Source organism: Notamacropus eugenii, chromosome 6 (genome assembly GCF_028372415.1).
Source record: "Notamacropus eugenii isolate mMacEug1 chromosome 6, mMacEug1.pri_v2, whole genome shotgun sequence".
In the NCBI taxonomy this organism is placed as follows: domain Eukaryota; kingdom Metazoa; phylum Chordata; class Mammalia; order Diprotodontia; family Macropodidae; genus Notamacropus; species Notamacropus eugenii.
This window is the reverse complement of record NC_092877.1, coordinates 337,709,606-337,734,967: the sequence shown is the minus strand read 5'-3', so window position 1 is coordinate 337,734,967 and position 25,362 is coordinate 337,709,606. Positions and strand designations below refer to the sequence as shown.

Sequence of the window (25,362 nt, the reverse complement as noted above, 5' to 3'; positions counted from 1 at the left end):
TACTTTAGGAGAAGACTCCAAATGGAAGGAATAGAGGTTTGAGTGGCTTTAGAGCAAGCAGGGAGATGCCACTTTCCCCCATGCAATATAGTATACCATTATTTCTTCTTTCCTTTACTGGGTTTTAGCAAGCTACTACACTTATACTATATTTTTTCATCCTACTTCTTAATGGGGGAAAGTTATTTTTCCTTGAATTTTTCTGCCTCTTCCCCATACTTTCACACCTCCTACCATAGCATAGGTTATCATGTTATGAGCAAATCTAATTATTCATAATATAGTTTGTTATTAAATACTATTTTCCCAGTCATTTCTCAAATGTATCTGACTCTTTGTGACCCCATTTAGGGTTTTCTAGGGAAACGTACTAGAGTGGTTTTCCACTTTATAGAGATGAGGAAATTGAGACAAACAGAGGAAAGTGATTTGTCCACAGTTAGTAAGTGTCTGAGGCTAGATTTGAACTCAGGAAGATGAATCTTTCTGACTCTAGGCCCAGTGTTCTATCTACTGCACCACCTAGCTGCTTATTAAATATACATATGTCCATTTTCCTTAAAAAAATGAAGATTTCCTTTTCCCTGCCCCAATCCCAGAACTTCTATGTTTCTGGGAAGTTAATCACTTCAGGTGCAAATTTTAATTTCTTTAAATTGTGAAATACCCCAAACACCTGTGTCAAATAGAAAATACCTTCTATTACTTTTCTAAAAAGCCAATCTCTTATAAAAATATAAAAAGATCAATTCTTTTTTCTTCCTACTACAATAGAAATGATTCTATCTTTAAGAAGGAAAATAGTAGCTTATTAACAATTGAGAAATCCTTAATAGCAACTGAATTATAGTTACCTACTGAAACTATCCCCAGTGATTAAGTCACTCTTTTTCATTTTTTTCTTGAGATTTCAAAAGTCACTTTCTTAATCCTCTCTATAACTCCAGTGCCTCTTTTGTACATGGGAAGAGAATGGAATTGTGAAAAGAGGTCATGAGTCTACAAGTTTATGAAATAATGGATTTTGAATTGAATGGAAACTTAGTTTAACTTCTCAGTTTTTCAGGTGAGGAAAATAAAGCTTAGAGAATGGAAATGACTTGACCAAGGTCGCAGAAACAATAAATGAGAGAGATGGAATATAAATTCAGGTCTTTTGACTCCCAAATTCAGCAACTCTGACCTGTTTTTTTCACCTTGATTTGTTGTTCCAGTAATAGTGACAGATAAGTATATTGATAGAATGATTGTACTGATAGAATTGATAGATTGATAGAATGAGTGTATTGACGCAAAACCCTTATAGCACTCTTCATGTGACCATTTGTGACCATTCGCCCATTTGTGAAGCAGCAGATTGGATAGTGTTGAATTCATGGCTGTAGAAGATCTGGCAGGAATGAGAGTATAGGCTATGATCTCTGTGTGAATGAAGGAAAGTAGTTGTTTGGGAGATGGGGGATACTGGATTGCTGTGATAATTCATGGAAGGAAGAAGAGTAGTGGGTGTCATCAAAGAGAAACTGGTAAAGGATGTGGAAGCTGGGAGTTCAATAGATAAATTCTCTAGACTTCATTATTTTACCTAGGACTGGATTTAGAGCACAGTTTCTTAAGCTGGTTTGATCTCTGTTTTGAAGCAGAGAGACACACTTGGGGTAAAGGTAGGACTGGAGCAGAATTTGTTGTGCTTCACTTAAAGCAAAGAAAGCGGGAATGGGGAGGTGGGATGGGTGGTAGCAATCATGATCTCAGACAAAAGCAAAAATAGATATAATTAAAAGAGATAAGGAAGTAAACTATATCTTGCTGAATGATACAACAGACAATGAAGTTATATCAATGCTAAACATATATGCACCAAATGATATAGCATCTAAATTTTTGAAGAAGTTGAATGAGTTATAGGAGGAAATAGATAATAAAACTATACTAGTGGGGGATATCAACTTCCCCTTTTTAAAACTAGATAAATATTATCAAAAATAAATAGTAAAGAAGTTAAGGAGGTGAATGAAATTCTGGAAAAGTTAGATATTATAGATCTCTGGAGAAAAATGAATGGGAATAGAAAAGAATACACCTTTTTCTCAGCAATACATGGCACCTACACAAAAACTGACCATGTATTAGGACATAAAAATCTCACAATCGAGTGCAAAAAAGCATAAACAGTAAACGCATTCTTTTCAGATCATAATGCAATAAAAATTATATTTAAAAATGGACAATGGAAAAAAAGATTAAAAGTTATTTGGAAGTTAAATAATAATCCTAAGATGAGTCAAAGAACAAATCAAAGAAACAGTTGATAGTTTCATCAGAGAAAATGACAACAATGAGACAATATGCCAAAATTTATGGGATGTAGCCAAAGTGCTATTTAGGGGAAAATCTTTATCTTTAAATTGCCTACATCAATAAAATAGAGAAAAAAGCAGAACAATAAATTGGGCATGCAACTAAAAAAACTGGAAAAAGAAAAAAATTAAAAATCCCCAATTAAACACCAAACTGTAAGTCCTGAAGATCAAAGAAGAGAATAATAAAATTGAAAGTAAGAAAACCATTGGACTAATAAATAAAACTAGAAGCTAATTTTATGAAAAAAAAAACCCCAATAAAATAGATAAACCAGTGATTTATGTACCTATCTTATTGTTTCTTTTATTTATTTGTGTACATTTTAGAAACTCCTTTTGGGGAAAGGATTGCATAAATTTTAATATTTGGAGCATGCAGTGGGGCTGTGGATAGAGTGCTGTGTCTGAACCTCAGTTCACTTCCAGCTTCTGACCCTTGCTAGTTGTGTGACCCTAGGAAAATCATTTCATTTCTATTTGCTTCAGTTTCCTCATCTGTAGAATGGTGATTATATCAACACTTACCTCCTAGGGTTGTGGTGAGGATCAAATGAGACAATTATTATAAAGTACTTAGCACAGTGCCTGGCACATAATAAGCACTATGTAAAAATTGTTGTTGTTATTATTGTTGTTATATCCTTGGGACCTAGTTTAGTGCCCTGAACCACAGGAGATACAGGCTAATGGAAATGATTGGAATTGAAAATGCTTTGTGAACTTTGAACTGTATCTGTTTCTATAACTATGTCCATGTCCATGTCCATGTCCATGTCCATGTCCATGTCCATGTCTGTGTCTGTGTCCAGGTCTATATGTCTATGTCTCTGTTTATATCTATCAGCTAATGGTAAAGTCGATAGAGGGCCTGGAGTCTGGAAGACCTGAGTTCAAATCTGACCTCAGACACTAGCTGGGTGACCCTGAGCAAGTCACTTAAGTCTGCTTTCCTCAGTTTCCTCATTTATAAAATGAACTGGAGAAAGAAATGGTAAACCATTCTAGTATCTTTGCCAGGGGTCCAGAAGTTAGACACAACTGAAGAACAACAACCCATACCTGTATCTATACATATACACACATATATCTTATTTATCGACATCTCTCTAGAGTGGTTCTTTTCCTCTCTTTCTGAGTGTTTAATTCCAAGCTAGTTTCTTTTCTTCCTCCTACCGTAGATGTGGGTGTTTTCCATAGTTTTGTCCTCAGTCTTCTTTTCTTTCACTATGATGATATCCCTTAGGGATCTCATCCATCACTTCTATGCAGATGATTCCCAAATGTTGGTCTAGACTTTTGAGTTCCCCCTGCAGTCCTACTTCTGATTTCCAGTTGCCTATGAGACATTACCATCTGCATATTCCACTGGTGCCTCAAACTCAACATGGGCCAAATGGAATTCATCTTTTCCCATCTTAATTCTGTCCCTATTTCCAACTTCCCTATTTCTATTTGTGGTTTGACCACCCTTACAGTCACCTAGACTTTATATTTACAGCCACCTTTAATTCTTCTCTACACTCACCCTTTTCCAATCAGTTGCCACGTCCTGCTTAATCTACCTCTGCACAATCTATCCAATCTTCCCCCTCTTTTTTAATCTCACTAACACCATTCCAATTTATCACCATAATAACATGCATTTCAAGCCAGAAGAAATCTCAGAGATCATCCCGTCCAACTCCTTTATTTAACCTATGAGGAAACTGGAGACCAAGATGGGGTGAGAGAGGATAGGACTTTCCCCAGGTCGTACAGATATTAAGTCACAGAGTGAGGATTTGAACCTTGCTTTCCTTACTCAAAATTCAGACCCCCTTTATCATTCTACATTGCTTCTCATTATATCTCACTTGAATTATTATAATGACCTTCTACTTAGTCTTCTTGCCTCTTTACCCTCTCTAATACACCCTTCATGCTATCGTCAAAGTTATTTTTCTTAATGTGTTCTTCTGATCATACCACCATCCTTCTCAAAGACCTTTAGTGACTCTTTATTACCTATAGGATAAAACTATTGAACCTGATATTCAATGCTCCCTCTATGCCAATTTTTTCACATTATTCCTTATAAGTGCTAGTCATGTCATTTCTCTGATGGCGTGGTCTTCTTTGGCAATGAAGGACGAACACAATATTGTGTTTTAGGACTATTTTACTGTACTCTGAACTCATCCTTCCCTTTCCTAACTCCATGATTAAAATCCCTCAACCCACTGAAATTCTCCTACGATCTTTTTCAGAGAAAAGGCATCTCAATCAATCCATCAGTCAATTAGCATTTACTAACTGCCTACTATGTGCGAGGTACTATGCTAAGTACTGGGGATACAAAGAAAGGCAAAAGACAATCCCTTCTTTCAAGACTAATGGGGGAGACAGCATGTAAAGAACTACATACAAAAAAGCTATTTAAAAGGATAAATGAGAGATAATCAATGGGAAGGAAGAATTAAGGGATGTCAGTGAAGGCTTCTTATAGAAGGCAGGATTTTAGATGAGACTTGAAGGAAGCCAGGGAATCAAGGAGGTAGAGATGAGAAGGGAAAGAATTTCAGGCATGGGGGGCAGTAAGTGAAAATGACCGAGGTTGGGAAGATTGTCCCAGCCCTCTCTGCTTTGAACTCTCCTATGCCATTATCACATTAAAACTTACATAATAATTTGTAGACAGGCTTTGTTCACCTCCATCCTCACATTAGATTTTTAAGTTTTTGAAGGCAGGAACTGTGTCTTGATTCATCTCAGTATGTGCAGCACCTGGCAGAGAGAATTGTATTTGGAGGTATTTAATAAATGTTTTTCGAATTTTGGATGAAATGTAAGAGAACTATTTTCCAGGGTAAGAACAAATAGTTGATATGGGAAAACTACAAAGCAGAAATATATGTCAGATGAGGGAAGCCAAGTGAACTCTTCATAGAAAGCAATAAGGCAACATATACAGAATTATACAAGAAGGCATACATTCTGAGAGGGAGTGACTTGTTCAAACATATGGGGCATATGAGCAAAGTTGTCTTCAAGAGCTCCAGAAAGCAGGTGGGTAAATTCCTGTAACAAATTTTTATAACCTAGAATGAACCTCACAACGTCTGGAGGCTATTAGTACCTCCATTTTGTAGCTAAGGAAAAGAAAATTCAGAGAAATTAAATGACTTGGCCAGGGTCATATGGCTAGGGAGAATCAGAGGTAGAATTTGAGCCTAGATTTTCATCTCCAAACTTAGAATTCTTCCAAACAGCTTCTGTAAATTCATGGACATTTCCAAGGAAATTAACACACTGCTGCTTCCCTGACACCAGCCCAAAGATTGGGCTAAACCTTTCTTGTCCTTGACTGCTAAGGCTACTTGAAGGAAATGACCATGCCCAAGAAATAAAACGTATTTCAATGAAGTAAAAAAACCCCAACAACAACAATTTGCTCATCACTCATTTTCTTCATTCTTGTACTTGTTTTTGTTGGTGAATTCCTTGTACACTTTATTGTTCTCTTGCTGCTCTTTGTCTTTGTCAAAGGCTGAATGACCTTCTCTTGGGAAGGATTCCAAGGAGTGGCTTTTTCATGTCTTTGGTGATGCTTTAAAAATCATAAAACAAAATAAATCTGGTTTTTTTTTGTTATTTATTTTATTTTTCTCTTCTCCGTAAAACATTTGTCTCTGCAAAGCTTGTTCACTAGGTGTCACTCTTGATCCAGTTAAAGTATTTGGTGAACATCAGTTTATAAATAGTACCACAGCTATCAAATATTTATTGCTTTGGTTACATAAACAACAAGAAGAAAATGTCCCCACCTGTATGCTCTAAAGTCTCTCTGTACAGTGCTTTTTGCTATAAAAGGCCATGGGGTATTAGATCTCCAGAATACTTATATCTATTCTGAGGTCATTTTGTGGTCCTATCTTGACTTCCTCAGCATTCACGTACACTGGGGGAGCAGCCTCATCCAAGTGTACCATTTGCTTATGTGATACGGAATCAGCCTCTTCATGTGATCACATGGATAAACACATTCATCAGATGCCTGTGTGGATCCTGTGATTATAGATAATGTCTTCAAAATGCACCTGTCAGCTTCTGGATGCCGTACATTCTCTCCTCATCTCCCAAGAATTCTTTCCACAGAGTCCTCCTCTCCATTATTTTCCATTCTTTACTGGTTTCTATCTCCCAGCTGTCAACAGCAGGCAGAGATGTTGATATGACTTGGCAAAGGGAGGACAACATTGAGGAGGGACATTCAAGAAGTTTGGCACATTGAAGACAACAAGCTTGTCTTCACAGGCAAAGAAGTGTTTGGTATTAAGGCAATAATCTGGATAAATCAGGATGATGCCTTCCAGCTGTGGAGGGTTGAGAGGATTTTGGAGGCTGGCAGTTTCCAGATTGGTTAGGAGTATATTAGTCCAATTCCCTCTGCTTAGCTCTCCATTTCACACTGTTGTCAGCATCCACACAGTCTGGAGTTTCTTGGAAAGCAACTCAGGAAGCAATTCAGGAAGTCTTGTCTGGAATTTGAAATGTAAAATGCCTTAATCTTCCACTGAATGGCTTCTCTCTGATGCCTCAGCCTGTCATAGAGGTAGATCTTAAGTCTCCAAAGCCATGTCAGTGGAGAACAAGCTCTGGAATGTTTCTCTGAACTGAGAAGGCTCCCAACACAGGCTTGGTGATGGAATGACTCTGTAAGCCTCATCTGGAAACCGACCTCAGTAAGTTTAGGGCTACCCATCACCAACTGACCCCAAGCAAGGGGTTTTTCTCAGCTGGAACTGCTTATTAAGCCAGAACAGGATTGGGCTCTGCTCTGGAGCACGAAGTAACAACACTGACAAAAATCATGGATTTGTGCGTTTTGGCTTGTTCATTTCATTGTATCTATTTGCCTGTTTCTGATATAACCAGTCTACCCCCAGAGAACAGCAGCAGAACTCTGTCCTGAGTGGTTTCAGACACTGGTTCAGTAGTTCACCACTTAGCTGATACATATGGTCTTGTCATTTAAAAACCTTAGCTGCATTGTGTCCCAGAATCCTAGAATTGTAGATCTTGAGTTAGAAGAGACCTCAGAAACCATCTCATAAGCTCATAGATTTAGAGGTCATTTAGTCCTCGCTGTAGATGAGTAAGCTGAGGTCCGTGGAGATTAAATTACTTGTCCATTGTAAATTGGTAGAAATCACTGAGCTCTCTGACTTTGGAGTCTCCAAATCTCAAAGCTGTAAGGTTTCTTAGAGGCTATTTTGTATGCCAAGCATAGTTTTATATTTAAAAGAGACTTTAGAGACTAGTCTAAGTCTATCATTTTATAGATGAGGAAAATGAGGCCAGGAAAAGTTAAGTGACTTAGTTGATCAAAGTCACTCAGGTAGCAAGTAGCCCCAGTGGGATCTGACCCTTGGCTAGCTGGTTCAACCCGCTGTTCCATGAATTCCTATAATAGCATCTCCCAACAGGTTGTCATCTTACCCTTGCTTGGAAAGCTCCAGTGAAGGCGAAAGGTACTATCTGAGTAGCAGGCTCTTCAATGTAGGACCAACGTTCTTAGAAAGGATGCTGTTGTGCCTGCCAACAAGACCTTAAATTAGCAGACCACTGTTTGTCTGTAAAATGGGGTTGATAATAGTATTTACATCATAGGATTGTTGGGAAGATGAAATGAGTTAATAGATTTAAAGTGCTTTGCAAACCTCAAAGCGTTATATAAATCCTAGTGATTATCATTACACACCATATTACACTATATATTGTCATGTTCCTTATGCTGTGTTGTATTATATTATTACTAATTATCTTTGTTGCCTGTTCACCTTACCAGGGAACAAGTAAAACAGTGAAAGAGGAAGAAAAAAGTGGTGGAGGAGATAGAAGTCTGGCTCTGCTCATCCTGTACCCCACCACATTCTTGATGTGTGATGACTGGTGCTGTTATTTAGGGCTTTTACACAAGCAGAGTCAGAGCCTGAAGATCATTGCTGGTGAATGAGTGAGTAGCTGCCAATTTGGTAATCACCATGAATAGGCAGGAAAGAGATTTGTTCACTCCACTGTCTAGAGTTTACTTTAATTTGTGATTGAATTGAATTTCCATTTAAAATCATTATGAGGAAACAATACATTCTACTCATGTTCACTAAAATCTGCCTCCCCCCCTTTGGAATTTAGTTTTAACAAAAAACCTGAGCAACCTGGCACTTATTCCTGTCATTTGCCTTTATCCCCACTAGATTTTGCTTTCTGTGTTCATTTGAGTTGCTTTCATTATTGAAGTCAATTGTTAAAAAGTTATTTTATTATTACATTAATATATTTTGTTATATAGTATATATATATGATATATATATCATATTTCAAAAAGTGGTTGGAAATCTTTTGTTTTTCTGCCATCTTAATTTCCCAAGGTTTCCTTCTCCTATCTCTTGCCCAGTGAGCCAGCGCCTGTAGCCAAGAATAAGAGAGAAAAAAGAAGTTCAAAATAACCAACTCACATATCTATCATGTCTCACAGTGTATTCGTGTTCTGTCTACATGTTTCCCCGTCGATTCAAAGAAAGGAAAGAGCTATGTTTTCTCTTTTCTTGGATTGGGCTTGGTCATTATAATAATGTAGCACTTTATTTTCTTTAAAAAAATTATTTCCATTTTCACAGAGGCAATGAGCAAATTGGATAGAGAACTGAATGAACTAGGAGCCAGGAATACCTATGCTCAAGTCTTACCTTTGATATATACTGGCTGTGTCATCCTACATAAACAGTTTATTTCAATACACATTTTTACTATCCAGGCTTGTAGGACTGTTCAAAGATTCAGGGCATACCCTACTTAGCCATAAAGTGAGGGGGTCCCTTGAAGCTCTAAATCACAATGATGTGATCATTGTGAATTGGTTCCATATTAGGAATGTTAGGTGAAATCATGTCAGTTACAGGTGGTATTTAGTTCAACAGGAATGATATTATGAGTGTGCCAGACCTATTATAGGTGTTTCAAATTTTATGGCTGGGTTTGGTATTAACACCATTATTATGAAATTATTTTGTTTATGGACAAATACGCTATGAATGCTCAAAGTTCACCATAAATAGTGATGGTAACACACATGCAAAGCTTGTGGACATACATGAAAACAATTTATTCAACAATTTAATAAGCATTTATTCAGTACCTACCATTTGTAAGGCACTGAACTTACAAACAGAAACTAGAAGTATAAAGACAAAAACTAACAGCAGCCTTTGCCCTCAGAGAACTTACATCCTACTAGGGAATATTATCTGCAAAGAGAAAAAAAGAATTCAAAATGATTTGAAGAGGGAGAGAATGCTAATAATTAGGACATCATGGAAGGGTTCTAGTAGGAGGTAATGACCTTAGCTAAGCTTTGAAGGAAGCTCAGGGTTCTAAGAAGCAAATGTGAAGAGATAGTATGTTCCTAGCATGCTGGACAGCCTCTGCCAAATTTGAGTGGAGAATACCTAAACGGGAGAAATATGAAACAAGTCTGGACAGGAAAGATCATGGAAAGAAAGCATATGGTTTACAGCTTAAAGTACAGGACAACAAAAAACTTTGCATCTTTTTTTGTTGTAAACCAAGGTGGGGGAATTATCAGCTGTCATCTGAGGAAGGGGGCCTCTATAGGGTTGGGGGCTTCTGAATGGATCATTTCCCATATGTACTTGTAATATACAGAAAACAGAATTGTGTTGGGTTCATAACCACTCTTTTGGCCTTTGGGGCAGTTTATTGAGTTTCTGGATCCGGGACAGTGATTTCCTAATCTGCTAATTTGTTGTTGGATTTGGAGGCTGACACAGAGCAGATTGCCTTTTGACTGGGCTTAAATAAAATCTGGGGTAAAAGAAGGCCAATCCCAGGGATTAGCTATGGCTTCCTGTTTACATGGAAATGGAGCTGTATTCTACAATGGCATTACTCATGTTAAGAAAGAAAAAAAACAAAGTGTCTCCTTCTCTCTACTGTTACAGACATCTGGAGCCAGATGCCATAGAGCTTTAAAGGCAAAATAGAGCAGCTCATATTTTATCCTAGAGAAATGGGGAGTCCTGGAAAACTATTGATCAGGGGAGGCACATGGTCAGACTGGTGCCTTGATAAGATGATTATGGAAGCTACATGAAAGATGGTTTATAGAGGGGGAAAATTGGAAGTTTGAGATTAATTAAGAAGCTATTTCAGTAAGCCAAGATGGCAGATTGAGAGCAACTACTCACCTAAGCTCTTAGACAAACTCCTTCAGATACCTCTAGAAAGAGAATCTGACCAAATTTAGGAGGTGCAGGATCCAATAGGAGACAGACTGTGGCAGATGCACAGACTAGGAAGGTTGACAGGAAGGATCTGTTCCTTGGGGGCGAGCCCACAGTGCACAGTGCAGCATGCCCTGAAGCTGCATGGCTGATCAGGAAACTCCTGGGGAGGTCTGAGTCAGTGACAGCATGGTGGAAAGGCAGAGGCAGCCCAAGGTGGGAGCCCAGAGGAGCCGAGTGAATGACAGCTGTTGAGCACCAGGTATCAGCTGCAGCAGCTCCTTTCAGCCCACAGATTAAACATCTGTAAGTCACCTACTTGAACTTCTGGGAGCCACAATGGCAGAGTGATTGGTAAATGCTCTCTCCTCCCCTCTTGTTGACCTCTAAAGAACTATAAAATATTTCCCCAGAAAAATCCTGGATCAGTGGGATCAGCAGAAGGAGCAAACAGCCTCTAGCACCTGAGACTAGGAAAATAGCTAAGGGGGATTCCTCTTACTGTGGCAAAGGTGAACGGGAAAGAGAGGGCCTGGGTGGGGTGGGGTGGTGGTGGTGGAAACTTGCACTAGGACCCAAGTGTCCCTAACTGCTCCAGGGGAAATGGGAAGACATTACAGCAGCCAGGATCACCAACCCCTGAGCTTGCCTTTGCTCCAGCTCAGTTGAGGAGATCTCCCATGACCAGTGGTACATGGCACATATATAAAAACTGACCATGTTCTAGGGCATAAAAACCTCACAGTCCAGTGCAGAAAGGCAGAGATAGTCAATGCATCCTTCTCAGATCATAATGCAATAAAAATTATATGTAATAAAAGGCCATGGAAAGATAAACCAAAAATTAATTGGAAAGTAAATAATCTAATCCTGAACAAAGAGTGGGGTAAATAACAAATCATAGAAACAATCAACAGCTTCGCTCAAGAGAATGATAGTAATGAGGCAACCTACCAAATCTTATGGGATACTGCAAAAGCAGTTCTTAGGGGAAGTTTTATATCTTTGAATGCCTACATGAATAAAATAGAGAAAGAGGAGATCAATGACTTGGGCATGCAGCCGAAAAAGCTAGAAAAAGAACAAAATGAAAATCCTCAAGTAAATACCAAATTAGAAATACTGAAAACCAAAGGAGAGATTAATAAAATTGAAATTAAGAAAACTATTGAACTAATAAATAAAACTAATAGTTGGTTTTATGAAAAAGCTCATAAAATTGATAAACCTTTGGTCAATTTGATTAAAAAAAGAAAGAAGAAAACCAAATTACCAATATCAAAAATGAAAGGGGTGAACTCACCTCCAGTGAGGAGGAAATTAAAACAATAATTAGAAATTACTTTGCCCACCTTTATGTCCATAAATTCAACAACCTAAATGAGATGGATGAATATTTTAAAAAATAAAAATTGCCCAGATTAACAGAAGAGGAAGTTGAATGTTTAAACAATCCCATCTCAGAAAAAGAAATTGAACAAGTCATCAATGAACTCCCTAGGAAACAATCTCCAGGGCTGGATATATTTACAAGTAAATTCTACCAAACATTTAAAGAACAGTTAATTCCAATACTACATAGACTATTTTTGAAAATTGGGGATGAAGGAGCCCTCCCAAATTCTTTTTATGTTGCAAATATGGTTTTGATACCTAAACCAGGAAGAGACAAAATAAAGAAAGAAAATTATAGACCAATTTCTTTAATGAATATAGATGCGAAAATTTTAAATAAGATTTTAACAAAAAGAATACAGCAACTTATCACGAGAATAATACATTATGATCAGGTAGGATTCACACCAAGAATGCAGGGCTGGTTCAATATTAGGAAAACTATTAGCATTATTGATCATAACAACAAAACTAACAGAAACCACATGATTATCTCAATAGATGCAGAAAAAGCTTTTGACAAAATATAACACCTATTCCTATTAAAAACACTGGAGAGCATAGGAATAAAGGGAACTTTCCATAAAATAATAAGCAGTATCTACCTAAAACCTTCAGCATGCATTGTATGCAATGGAGATAAGCTAGATGCATTTCCAGTAAGATCAGGGGTGAAATAAGGATGTCCATTATCACCACTATTATTCATTATGGTACTAAAAATGTTAGCTGTAGCAATTAGACAAGATAAATAAATTGAAGGAATTAGAATAGACAAAGAAGAAACTAAGTTATCACTCTTTGCAGATGATATGATGATCTATTTAGAGAATCCCAGAGGTTCAAGTAAAAAACTACTTGAAATAATAAATAACTTTGGCAAAGTTGCAGGTTACAAAATAAATCCACACAAATCTGCATTTCTATATACTAGTAACAAAACCCTACAGCAAGAGATAGAAAGAGAAATCCCACTTAAAGCTAGGGTAGACAATGTAAAATATTTGGGAGTATACCTGCCAAAACAAACCTAGGGACTATATGAACACAATTACAAGACACTTTTTGCACAAATAAAGTCAGATCTAAGTAAGTGGAAAAACATCAGTTGCTCGTGGATAGGCCAAGCCAATACAATAAAAATGACAATTCTGCCTAAATTAATTTACTTATTTAGTGCCATACCAATTAAACTATCAGATAATTATTTTTTAGAGCTGGAAAAAATAATATCACATTTCATCTGGAAGGACAAAAGGTCCAGAATATCAAGGGGACTAATGAAAAGAAATGCTAGGGAAGGTGGCCTAGCGCTACCAGATCTCAAATTGTATTATAAAGCAATAATTATCAAAACCACTTGGTACTGGCTAGGAAACAGAAGGGTAGACAAGTGGAATCAGCTAGGTACTCAAGACACAGTAGGCAAAGAGTATAGCAATCTACTGTTTGATAAACCCAAGGACTCCAGCTTCTGGGATAAGAACTCACTGTTCAACAAAACTTGCTGGGAAAACTGGATAAGAGTGTGGCAGAAACTAGGCATTGACCAATGCCTGACACTGTACACAAGCATAAAGTTCAAATGGGTACATGATCTAGGTATAAAAATCGATACTATGGACAAATTGGTGGAGTAAGGAATAGTGTATTTATCAGATTTATGGAGAAGGGAAGAAGTTTTGACTAAAGAAGAGATAGAGAGCATTATGAAGTGCAAGATGAATAATTTTGATTACATTAAATTGAAAAGTTTTTGCACAACCAAACCCAATGCATCCAAGATTTGTAAGGATGCAGAAAACTGGAAAAGAATTTTTGTAGTTAGTATCTATGATAAAGGCCTCATTTCTAGAATATATAGAGAACTAAGTCAAATGTACAAAAATACAAGTCATTCCCCAATTGATAAATGGTCAAAAGATATGAACAGGCAGTTTTCAGAGGAAGAAATAAAAGATGTCTATAGTCATATGAAAAAATGCTCTAAATCACTATTGATTAGAGAGATGCAAATCAAAACAACTCTGAGGTACCACATCACACCTATCACACTGGCAAACATGATAGAACAGGAAGATGATAAATGTTGGAGATGATGTGGGAGAGATGGAACACTAATTCATTGTTGGTAGAGCTATGAGCTGATCCAACCATTCTGGAGAGCAATTTGGAACTATGCCCTAAGGGCTACAAAAATATGCATACCCTTTGACCCAGCAATATTGCTTCTAGAACTGTATCCCCAAGAGATCATAAAAATGGGAAAGGGTTCCACATGTACAAAGATATTTATAGCAGCCCTGTTTGTGGTGGCCAAAAACTGGAAATCAAGGGGATACCCATCAATTGGGGAATGGCTGAATAAATTATGATATATGAATGTAATGGGATACTATTGTGGTATAAGAAATGATGAACAGGAAGACTTCAGAGAGGCCTGGAAAGACTTATATGATCTAATGCTGGGTGAAAGGAGCAGAACCAGGAGAAATTTGTGCACAGCAACGACCACATGTGTGAGAGTTTTTTCTGGTAGACTTGGAATTTCATTGCAATGCAAGGATGTAAAAAAATTCCCAATGGTCTTATAAGGCAAAATGCCTTCCACATCCACAGAAAGAACTATGGAATTCAATTGCAGAATGTAGCAGATCATTTTTTTTTTGGGTGTATTACATTTTGGTGTGTTACATGATTTCTCCCATTCATTTTAATTCTTCTATCCAGCATGACTATAGTGAAAATGTATTTAATAGGAATGTATGTGTAGAACCTATATAAAATTTTATGCCATCTCGGGGAGGGAAGAAGTTGGGAGGGGGAAATCTAAGTTATATGATAGTGATTGTAGAACACTGAAAATAAATGAAACTAATTTTAAAAAAGAAGCTATTTCAATAGTTCAGGAGAGGGGTGACAAGGCTTTGTAACTAGAGAAAAGGAAGAGTCTTTGATTTGGTAGGGAGGGATGCAAGAAATATTGTAGAAGTAAAATCAACAAGGATTGACAAGAGTCAAAGGGGACTCCAAAGATGATGCTAAGGTTGATGACTCTATGAGCTAGGCCCCTAAAAGTTCCTATCAGCCAACCACCCACCATACTCTGGAAGGTTTGGGAGCAGGAGCCTCTCCCATAAGTCAGGTGGTAGAGCTGATTCAGATTGAATCCATATCCTTTCCCTCAATGAGAGGGCAGCAGTCTCCAGAGGTATGCTTAAGTCATTACTAGCTGCCCACCCACTATCACAGCTCTCTAGGACCCATAGTGAAGAACGATTGAGCCATAGTTGGTCTGGTGTCATAGGAGCTCAGTCACTCAGAAAGCCATATGGCTGATGCGTGCTTGTGCAAATTAAAAACAGAATGCTTCACCCTCCCTTTGAACTATGTGGGGTGCAGAAAATTAACTACCACCCTACGGAGGAGTATTCCTAAGAAATCCAGTGAGACACATCTGTGTGCTCAAGAGTAGAACTGTGCCCTAAAAAAAAAGATTCTTGGGTAAGATGAGCACAACATAGATATTTAAATCCTCACTGATTAAATATGGCAAGCATGGCAAATGGAGGATGCCAAGTTCAGAAACAGATTATAGAGGCAATGGTACCCTTGCCAGTGAGATGATGGATAACACAAAAACATATAACCATGTAGAAAAAAAATTGTGCATATCAATCAATTAATAAATATCCTTTAAGTGCCCACTTTGTGCCAGGCACTGGGCTAAGCTAAGGATACAAAAAGGTAAAAGACAGTCCCTAACCTCACGGAGCTTAGAATCTAATGGATTGTTACTGTCTATGATTCCTGTATCTTTGCCAAGAAAATCCCAAATTGGGTCACAAAGAGTTGGACATGCCTGAAAATGACTGACCAACAGCAATGGGAGGTAAACCAGTGGGGTAGGCTCATTTAGGGAAGGCCAGCAACAGGAGCTGAACATAAAGTCAGGTTTTGAAGAAAACAGAAGATGTAGACTTGTGGAGATGAGTAGGGAGGGCATTTAGGTAGGAGAAAAGGTATAAACACGTTTTTAGAGATGAGCAAGTCGTATGGTGTGTGTGTATTTGTGTGTGTGTGAAGCTGAAAATAAAATATAATTGAATAATTTTTTTCAAAAGCCCACAGAGAAACCAAATATTATTAAAAGAGAATTGCATTTTTTTTCTAGATGAGTTCCTTTACCATTGCCTGTCTTTTCACAAAAAATATGCTTCTTCTAAGGACAGATATCCTGTAAAAATCCATATAGTAGCTTCTTATTACCCACAGTAGCAAACCTAAACTCTTTGATAGGCTTTCTAAATCTTTCCTATAAAGTTTCCCTCTTTGGTATTTCACCATCCTTGTTACTTTCCAACCTGGCCCCCTCCCTCCCTCCTTCCCTTCCTCTGTCTCTCTGTCTCTCTCTGTCTCTCTCTCTGTCTCTCTCTCTCCCTCACACACACACATCTGTCTACACTCAGCATCCATCAGTTCTTTCTCTGGAATTAGATAACATTGTTATTATGAGTCTTTTGGAACCATCATAGATCATTGTATTTTTAAGAGTTGCTAAGTCTTGCACAGTTGATTATCTTTACAATATTGCTTTTGTGTAAATTGTTCACTGGCTCTGCTCACTTCACTTTGTATCTGATGATTTTCTGAAATCATCCCCTTCATCATTCCTTATAGTACAACAATATTCCATTATAGCACAATATTCCATTACATATTACATATTCATTCCATTACATTCATATACCACAACTTGTTCAGCCATCCCCCAATCAATGGGCATCCTCTCAAATTCCAATTCTTTGCCACTTCAAAAAGAGGTGCTATAAATATTTTTTTTTGTCCATTGGAGTCCTTTTCCTTTGATCTCTTGGAAAATTTAAGGAAAATTTTACTGAAAATGAATAAACAATTTCTAGTCAATGTTTCCTAAAGCTCTGCTGACATTGTCTCATATCCACCTGCCTCACATCCCTTGTCTACTTATAGATTGGGAGAGGGATATTGTGAATTGTAGCTTTCTTTCTCTCTCTCTTGTTCATAGGAGACAGATAGGTGGTACGTGTGCAGGGTTTAGAATCAGGAAGAGCTGAGTTCAAATCCACCTTCAGACATTTATAAGTTTTGTGACCCTGTCACTTAATCACTCTCTGTCTCAGTTTCTAAATTGGCAAAATGGGGATAGTAATAGCACTTACCCCACAGAACTGTTGCAAAGGTCAAAAGAATTAACATAGCTAAGCTTTCCTTTGCAAATCACAAAACCCCATTATAAATTTTGACTATTATCATTACACGAGCTCCTCCTCACTTCCTGAGCTGGTGTGGTGGTATAGTATGGGGGTAACAACAATGTCCTAGGACAAAGGCATGAGTTCTGATTCTGCCACTTGTTAGCTCTGTGAGACCTTATTAATGATAAAATAATAAATGACAATTTCCACAACACTTTAAAGGTGTTATCTCATTTAGATCTTGAAATAATCCATTGAGGTAAGTGTTCCAAACTGACAAGTGAGGTGGTGGAGGGGACAGAGTGCCCAACTTAGAATCAGGATCATAAAATCAAGAATCTCAAACTGAAAGGAACCTTAATCTGGTTCAGTTCTCACATTTTATATGAGAAGAAACTAAGACCCAGAGAAATTAAGCTATGATCACATGACTTAGTTTTCAGAGGTAGGATTTGACCCCATTCTTCTTGAGTTCAGGTCCAGTATTCTCACCACTATACCAAGCTCCTAGCCTACATGTTCAAATCCTATCCCAGGTGCTTACTAGATATGAGATTCTGGGCAAGCCACTTATCCTCTGAGTCTCAGTAACCTCTGTAAAATGGGAATGAGTATCAATCTCACAGGGCTGTGTGGGGCTAAAAGGATTTATTATATGTAAGAGCTTTGCAAGACAAAAAATACTATATAGATATGAGTTATTATTGTTACTATATAGATATGAGTTATTATTGCAGGTGAGAAAACTGAGGTTCAATGAAATTTAATGACTTGCCCATAGTCATAAAACTGGTTTCTAGTATCAGAGATTCGATTTGAAGTCAGGTCTCCTTGACCCTGTGTTCAGGGACTCTATCTGCTAAGCTAAGTTGATTCTCCACAGCATTAAGTGATCTCTAAGATTTTTTTTCTCTTTTAAAATTGCTTGATCATTTTTCTTCTAACAGAGTAATATATAAATAAATAAACACACATACGTATGTATGTATGTATGTATGTATGTATACACCCCATACCATCAAAACATTTCATCATGAATCAAATAAACTTGTCATGTTGGGAAGGTGCATTGGTCATGGTACATAAGGTCTTATCTGGGGAGACTTTCTACAGTACCTGGTCTTCAAGATACATGGAATGAAATCTTGAAGATGAAGAGTAAGACACATATGTATGGAAAGGATGGGAGAACACATGCACAAAATTTGCTTTGATTAACCCAAAAATCCCCAAAAGGAGCTCCAAGTAGTTAAGATGTTGATTTAAGCCTATCTTATTTCCCATAACAGTCTGTTACTTTGCTAGCATTAGAAAACCAAATGGGAAATTCTGTTCACAAATTGAGGAGTCATGGCAGGTTTTTTGATTAAGCGAGCCCTAATGTAGTTGCTTACTTTGCCTAGTTTCAGGGAGTGTTGAGAAGGCTCTCTTGATCAAAACCACACCTCCCCAGTTTGTCTCTATTACAGTTTTATTCTTTTGGTTCACTGTTCCTTGTTTGAATATAAACATGCTTGGGAATGACATGATCAGTCATTTGTACTTTGGTGTGAAATAATTGATAAGATCTTTCTCTGAGAGCAGATTTTCATATGGTTCAAGAAGTTGGCACATGGGAATAGATGAGTTGTGTGGTTGTGGTTTGTATTTCATTCTCAAAGAGGACCATGACATCAGGAAGATGATGTCCTGACTTACTCCTGAATTGAATTTGAGTGAGGGAGAGCTGTGCAAAGTCACCAGCCTCACTTTCTTCTCTGTAGTCACCTGGGTCCAGTGGCCAGATATAGATCAGGACAACTAGAGATGACCCTATACACAGATAATTTCAGGGCCCAAATTTCAACAATTGAAATTTTCTAAGGACTGGTTTAGTGAGAAATATAAATTATTAAATGAATAATCCTAGAGAAAGTCTGCTAAAAAGATACATTGTTTTAGACATCCTTTTATACTAAGAGGAAATCATTTTTGATTTAAAATTAGTTCCAACCTGGTTCAAAAGGCAGAATTCAATTAATCACAGACAATGAGAAGAAAAGGGGCCCCTTCTCTGACTGAAAGTAAAATTCGAATGAATTTGAAGCTAGCGTTTCCTGAAATGAGTTTGAAGAACTTCTGGAAAACCTCTTGAAACTTTCAGTGTTTTCTAATACTATATGTGTGTGTGTGTGTGTGTGTGTGTGTGTGTGTGTGTGTGTGTGTATGTGTATGCCAAAAAACACAGATTAGGGCAATCAAGATCAGTCATTTTCAGAAAGTCATAGATTCGAATGGGAGAGATATCAGAGTAATTGATTAAGCTGCAGGAAGAATCAAGAAAGACTTGGAATGCTGGGAATGTTTTATGGATTAATGAGAGAATAGTGTAAGATGGCCAGACATTCTGCTCCCTCTGGTGTAGTTCTTCCCCCCCCCGCCCCACCTCCACCTTCACCCTCATTTCTTGATACCTAGGATTTCTGAGAATTTGTCCAAGCAAGTACAATTTTGAGAAAGAAAGCTTCATTCTTTCCAGAGGAGGAGATTAATGCTGGAGAAAGAATGTCAACAGCAATCAATGTTTACTCAATTTGATCTCATTGATTTGAATGTTGTTCTCCAGTGGTGCAGATCCCAGCCCATCCTATTTGACTTCCATCTATGTCCTCCTATAAATTCAGCATAGGCAGCCCACCCAACATGGCAACCACTTTCCTTATTTCTTCTGGCTTCTTGAGGATACCAATGTAGACCTTGGGTGGCCCATTTGCCTCTCCTTACCCTGCTCGTATGACCAACTCATCTTTTTTCCCCTTATTACTTTCTGATGGCATCTTGTATTTTATTTCTCAAAGCTCATACCTTTCCTTGGGATAACCATTTTCAAGTCTTCAGGGATTTATTTGTGTTCCACATCTCATATCTATGCAAAAAAACCACAGACAAGTTCTTATTGCTTAGTAAATACTTGATGAATGATTCATATCCAAGTGTATAAATCAGCTTATTACTGCTTCTAAAATCTTAAATATTGGTTTGATCTATATATGTCCTTGGCTATAAGTATAAGCTGAGTTCTCTCCCTTTCTGCCTCCATGTCTTTCACTTACTCCTTTTCTGCTCCTGATGGTGCCAATTTATTCTCCTTTCTTTCCCTCTCCCTTTCGTCCCTATGATTATAACCGATTCTGTGGGGAGATGGAAGTTAAATAACATCTTCATAGATTTCATCTCCAACTTTGCTCCTTTCCTGGCCTCACTGGACAGTGGTAAACACTGTGGAAGGATATTTGTTATGTCAATAATGGCCCAAAGATTTGAAACATTACATTTCTCTGAGCACTCGTCATAAAAACAGAATAGGTATTCATAGCGGTCCGGCTAAGCACATGAAATAAAGTTTCTCTTTTGTGTAAAAACAAAAATAATTAAAAAAATCCTAATGTTAACTTAGGGCATCTAGGTGGTACAGTGGATAGAGTTCAGGTCCTAAAGTCAGAAAGACTCATCTTTCTAAGTTCAAATCTGACCTCATAGACTTACTAGATCTATGAACCTGGGCAAATCACTTGACCTTATTTCCCTCAGTTTCCCCATCTGTACAATAGGCTGGGGAAGGAAATGGCAAACCACTTCAGAATCTTTGCCAAGAAAACCTTGAGAAGAGACAAAAATCTCATGAAGAGACAGACATGACTGAGATGACTGAACAGCAACAATGGTTAACTTCAGGGTTATTGTAAGTCAAGGCAAATTACGTAAGGTGCCTTCTCAGGTAAATCCTCACCCATAGTTAAGTTGGAGGCTATTGGTGGAGGTTGTCACCTCATGTACTAACGACTGCTGACAACAGAGGTAGAGAAAGGGAAGCATTACCAGGATCAGTAGCAAGTAAGGACCACAAATTCTGGATCCTGTTAATCTTGCAAATATATTCTACAACATTTAAGTCTTTTTTAATAGAGAGACAGACATTTATGAAATGCTTACAATGTTCCAGTCATTGTGCTTAGTGCTGATGATTCAAATATAAACAACACAACTCATCCTGAAAGAGCTTACATTCTAATGGGGGAAGATAGCTCATAAAGAGGATCTTGGGATTTACATTAGAATATTACTTTCTCTTTGCCCAAAATCTCTTCTGTGTATCAATTTGACCTGGTTTGGAAATACTATCTCAAATTGCCTTCATGATGTCTGTGATTTCCAGTGGATTTATTGTCTTTGTCTTTGCTTCATTCTCAAATAGGATATATTTCTTATTTCTATCCAGGCTTATATCTTCCCCATCTCAATTCAACTGGCTAACATTAACCACCCAATAAGGATTAGTGGCTAATAGATTTTTTAATACAAAAGGGGGGATTAAATGAGAGGGATGAAAGAGCAAGGGGAAGGCCTACATGTAGCCATTGCTGAGCACTATGGTAGAAACCAGCCTTTCCTTGCTCTAGGCTTCTTTTTAAAAAATGTTTGTTTATTTTTAGATTTCAACATTCATTTCCTCAAAATTTTGAGTTTCAACTTTTCTCGCCATCTCTCCCTCTCCCATGCCATAACACCTTGCATTTTGATTACCCCTTCCCTTTATGTGCCCTCCCTTCTATCACACCCCACCCTTCTCTTATCCTCATCTTCTCTTTTTTCTTGTAGGGCAATGTAGATTTCTGTACTCCATTACCTGTATTTCTTATTTCCCAGTTATATGCAATAGCAATTCTCAACATTTGTTTCTAATATTTTGAATTCTAACTTCTCTCCCTCCCTCCCTAACCATCCCCAATGAGAAGGCAAGCAATTCAATACAGGCTATATATGTGTCATTTTGCAAAAGACTTCCATAATAGTCATGTTGTGTAAAACTAACTACATTTCCCTCCATTCTACCCTGTCCTCTATTTATTCTATTCTCTCATTTGACCTTGTACCTTCCCAAAAGTGTTTACTTCTAATTACTACCTTCCCCCATTTGCCCTCCCTTCAATCATTCCCCCCACCCCTCTTGTCCCCTTCTCCCCTACTTTTCTGTAGTGCAAGAGAGATTTTCATACCAAATTGAGTGTGCATGTTATTCCCTCCTTAAGCCATATGTGAAGAGAGTAAAAAGTAAAAGCTTCACTTTTGCCCTCTCATCTCCTCCCTTTTCTCCCCCATTGAAGATTTTTCTTATCTTTTTTATGAGTGATAATTTGCCTCATTCCATTTCTCCCTTTTCCTCCCAATATATTCCTCTCTCACCCCTTAATTTTATTTTTTATAGATAGCGTCCCTTCTGATTCAACTCAACCTGTGCTCTGTGTGTGTGTGTGTGTGTGTGTATAATTCCTCCACCTACCCAAATACTGAGAGAAATATGAAGAGTTACAAATATTATATTTCCATGTAGAAATGTAAACAGTTCAACTTTTGAAAGTCCTTTATGATTTCTCTTTCCTGTTTAGATTTTCATGCTTCTATTAATTCTTGTGTTTGAAAGTCAGATTTTCTCTTCAGTTCTGGTCTTTTCATCAAGAATGCTTGAAAGTCCTCTATATCATTGAATGACCATTTTTTCCCCTGAAGTATTATACTTAGTTTTTGGGTGGGTGATTCTTGGTTTTAGTCCTAGTTCCTTTGACTTCTAGGATATCCTATTCCAAGCCCTTATATCCCTTAATGTAGAAGGTGCCAGATTCTGTGTTATCCTGATTGTATTTCTACAATACTTGAATTGTTTCTTTCTAGCTGCTTCCAATATTTTCTCCTTGACCTGGGAACTATGAAATTTGACTACAATATTCCTAGGAGTTTCTCTTTTTGGATTTCTTTCAGGAGGTGATTGATGGATTCTTTCAATATTTATTTTGCCCTCTGGTTCTAGAATATCAGGGCAGTTTTCCTTGATAATTTCATGAAAGATGATGTGTAGGCTCTTTTTTTGATCATGGCTTTCAGGTAGTCCCATAATTTTAAAATTGTCTCTCCTGGATCTATTTTCTAGGTCAGTTGTTTTTCCAATGAGATATTTCACATTATCTTCCATTTTTTTCATTCTTTTGGTTTTGTTTTGTAATTTCTTGGTTTCTCATAAAGTCATTAGCTTCCATCTACTCCACTCTCATCGTTAAAGAACTATTTTTTTTTTTATTTAGCTTTTAACATTCATTTTCACAAAATTTTGGGTTACAAATTTTTCCCCTTTTCTCCCCTCCCCCCCCAAACGCCAAGCATTCTAATTGCCCCTATCACCAATCTGCTCTCTCTTCTATCATCCCTCTCTGCCCTTGTCTCTGTCTTCTCTTTTGTCCTGTAGGGCCAGATAGCTTTCTATACCCCTTTACCTGTATTTCTTATTTCCTAGTGGTAAGAACATTACAGTTGATCCTAACACTTTGAGTTCCAACTTCTTTAGCTCCCTCCCTCTCCACCCCTTCCCTTTGGAAGGCAAGCAATTCAATATAGGCCAAATCTGTGTAGTTTTGCAAATGACTTCCATAATAGTTGTGTTGTATAGGACTAACTATATTTCCCTCCATCCTATCCTGTCCCCCATTACTTCTATTCTCTTTTGATCCTATCCCTCCCCATGAGTGTTGACCTCAAATTGCACTCTCCTCCCCATGCCCTCCCTTCTATCATCCCCCCCCACTCTGCTTATCCCCTTATCCTCCACTTTCCTGTATTGTAAGATAGGTTTTCATACCAAAATGAGTAGGCATTTTATTCTTTCCTTTAGTGGAATGTGATGAGAGTAGACTTCATGTTTTTCTCTCACCTCCCCTCTTTATCCCTCCACTAATGAGTCTTTTGCTTGCCTCTTTTATGAGAGATAATTTGCCCCATTCAATTCTCCCTTTCTCCTCCCAATATCTTTCTCTCTCACTTCTTGATTTCATTTTTTTTTTTAAGATATGATCCCATCCTCTTCAATTCACTCTGTGCACTCTGTCTCTATGTGTGTGTGCGTGTGTGCATGTGTGTGTGTGTAATCCCACCCAGTACCCAGATACTGAAATGTTTCAAGAGTTACAAATATTGTCTTTCCATGTAGGAATGTAAACAGTTCAACTTTAGTAAGTCCCTTATGACTTCTCTTTGCTGTTCACCTTTTCATGGTTCTCTTCATTCTTGTGTTTGGAAGTCAAATTTTCTTTTCAGCTCTGGTCTTTTCATCAAGAATGCTTGAAAGTCCTCTATTTCATTGAAAGACCAATTTTTCCCCTGAAGTATTATACTCAGTTTTGCTGGGTAGGTGATTCTTGGTTTTAGTCCTAGTTCCTTTGACTTCTGGAATATCCTATTCCATGCCCTTCGATCCCTTAATGTAGAAGCTGCTAGATCTTGTGTTATCCTGATTGTATTTCCACAATACTTGAATTGTTTCTTTCTAGCTGCTTGCAATATTTTCTCTTTCACCTGGGAGTTCTGGAATTTGGCCACAATGTTCCTAGAAGTTTCTCTTTTTGGATCTCTTTCATGCGGTGTTCTGTGGATTCCTTGAATATTTATTTTGCCCTCTGGTTCTAGAATCTCAGGGCAGTTTTCCTTGATAATTTCATGAAAGATGATGTCTAGGCTCTTTTTCTGATCATGGCTTTCAGGTAGGCCCATAATTTTTAAATTGTCTCTCCTGGCTCTATTTTCCAGGTCAGTTGTTTTTCCAATGAGATATTTCACATTATCTTCCATTTTTTCATTCTTTTGGTTTTGTTTTGTGATTTCTTGGTTTCTCATAAAGTCATTAGCCTCCATCTGTTCCATTCTAATTTTGATAGAACTATTTTCTTCAGTGAGCTTTTGAATCTCCTTTTCCATTTGGCTAATTCTGCTTTTGAAAGCATTCTTCTCCTCATTGGCTTTTTGAACCTCTTTTGCCAATTGAGTTAGGCTAGTTTTCAAGGTGCTATTTTCGTCAACATTTTTTTGGGTCTCCTTTAGCAGGGAGCTGATTTGCTGTTCATGCTTTGACTTCATGTCTCTCATTTCTCTTCCCAGCTTTTCCTCCACCTCTCTAACTTGATTTTCAAAATTCTTTTTGAGCTCTTCCATGGCCTGTGCCCATTGAGTGGGCTGGGACACAGAAGCCTTGATTTCTGTGTCTTTGCCTGATGGTAAGCATTG

The 25,362-nt window shown here is 37.7% G+C and overlaps 1 long non-coding RNA gene across 1 annotated transcript in view; it reads left to right on the top strand.

Moving 5' to 3' along the window:
* Positions 1–25,362, top strand: part of LOC140510004 (uncharacterized) — a 51,734-nt gene that overhangs the window by 10,404 nt on the left and 15,968 nt on the right. The window contains exon 2 of the long non-coding RNA XR_011969036.1: positions 8,191–8,358. This is a non-coding gene — a long non-coding RNA (uncharacterized lncRNA). The remainder of the gene's footprint in view (positions 1–8,190; positions 8,359–25,362) is intronic.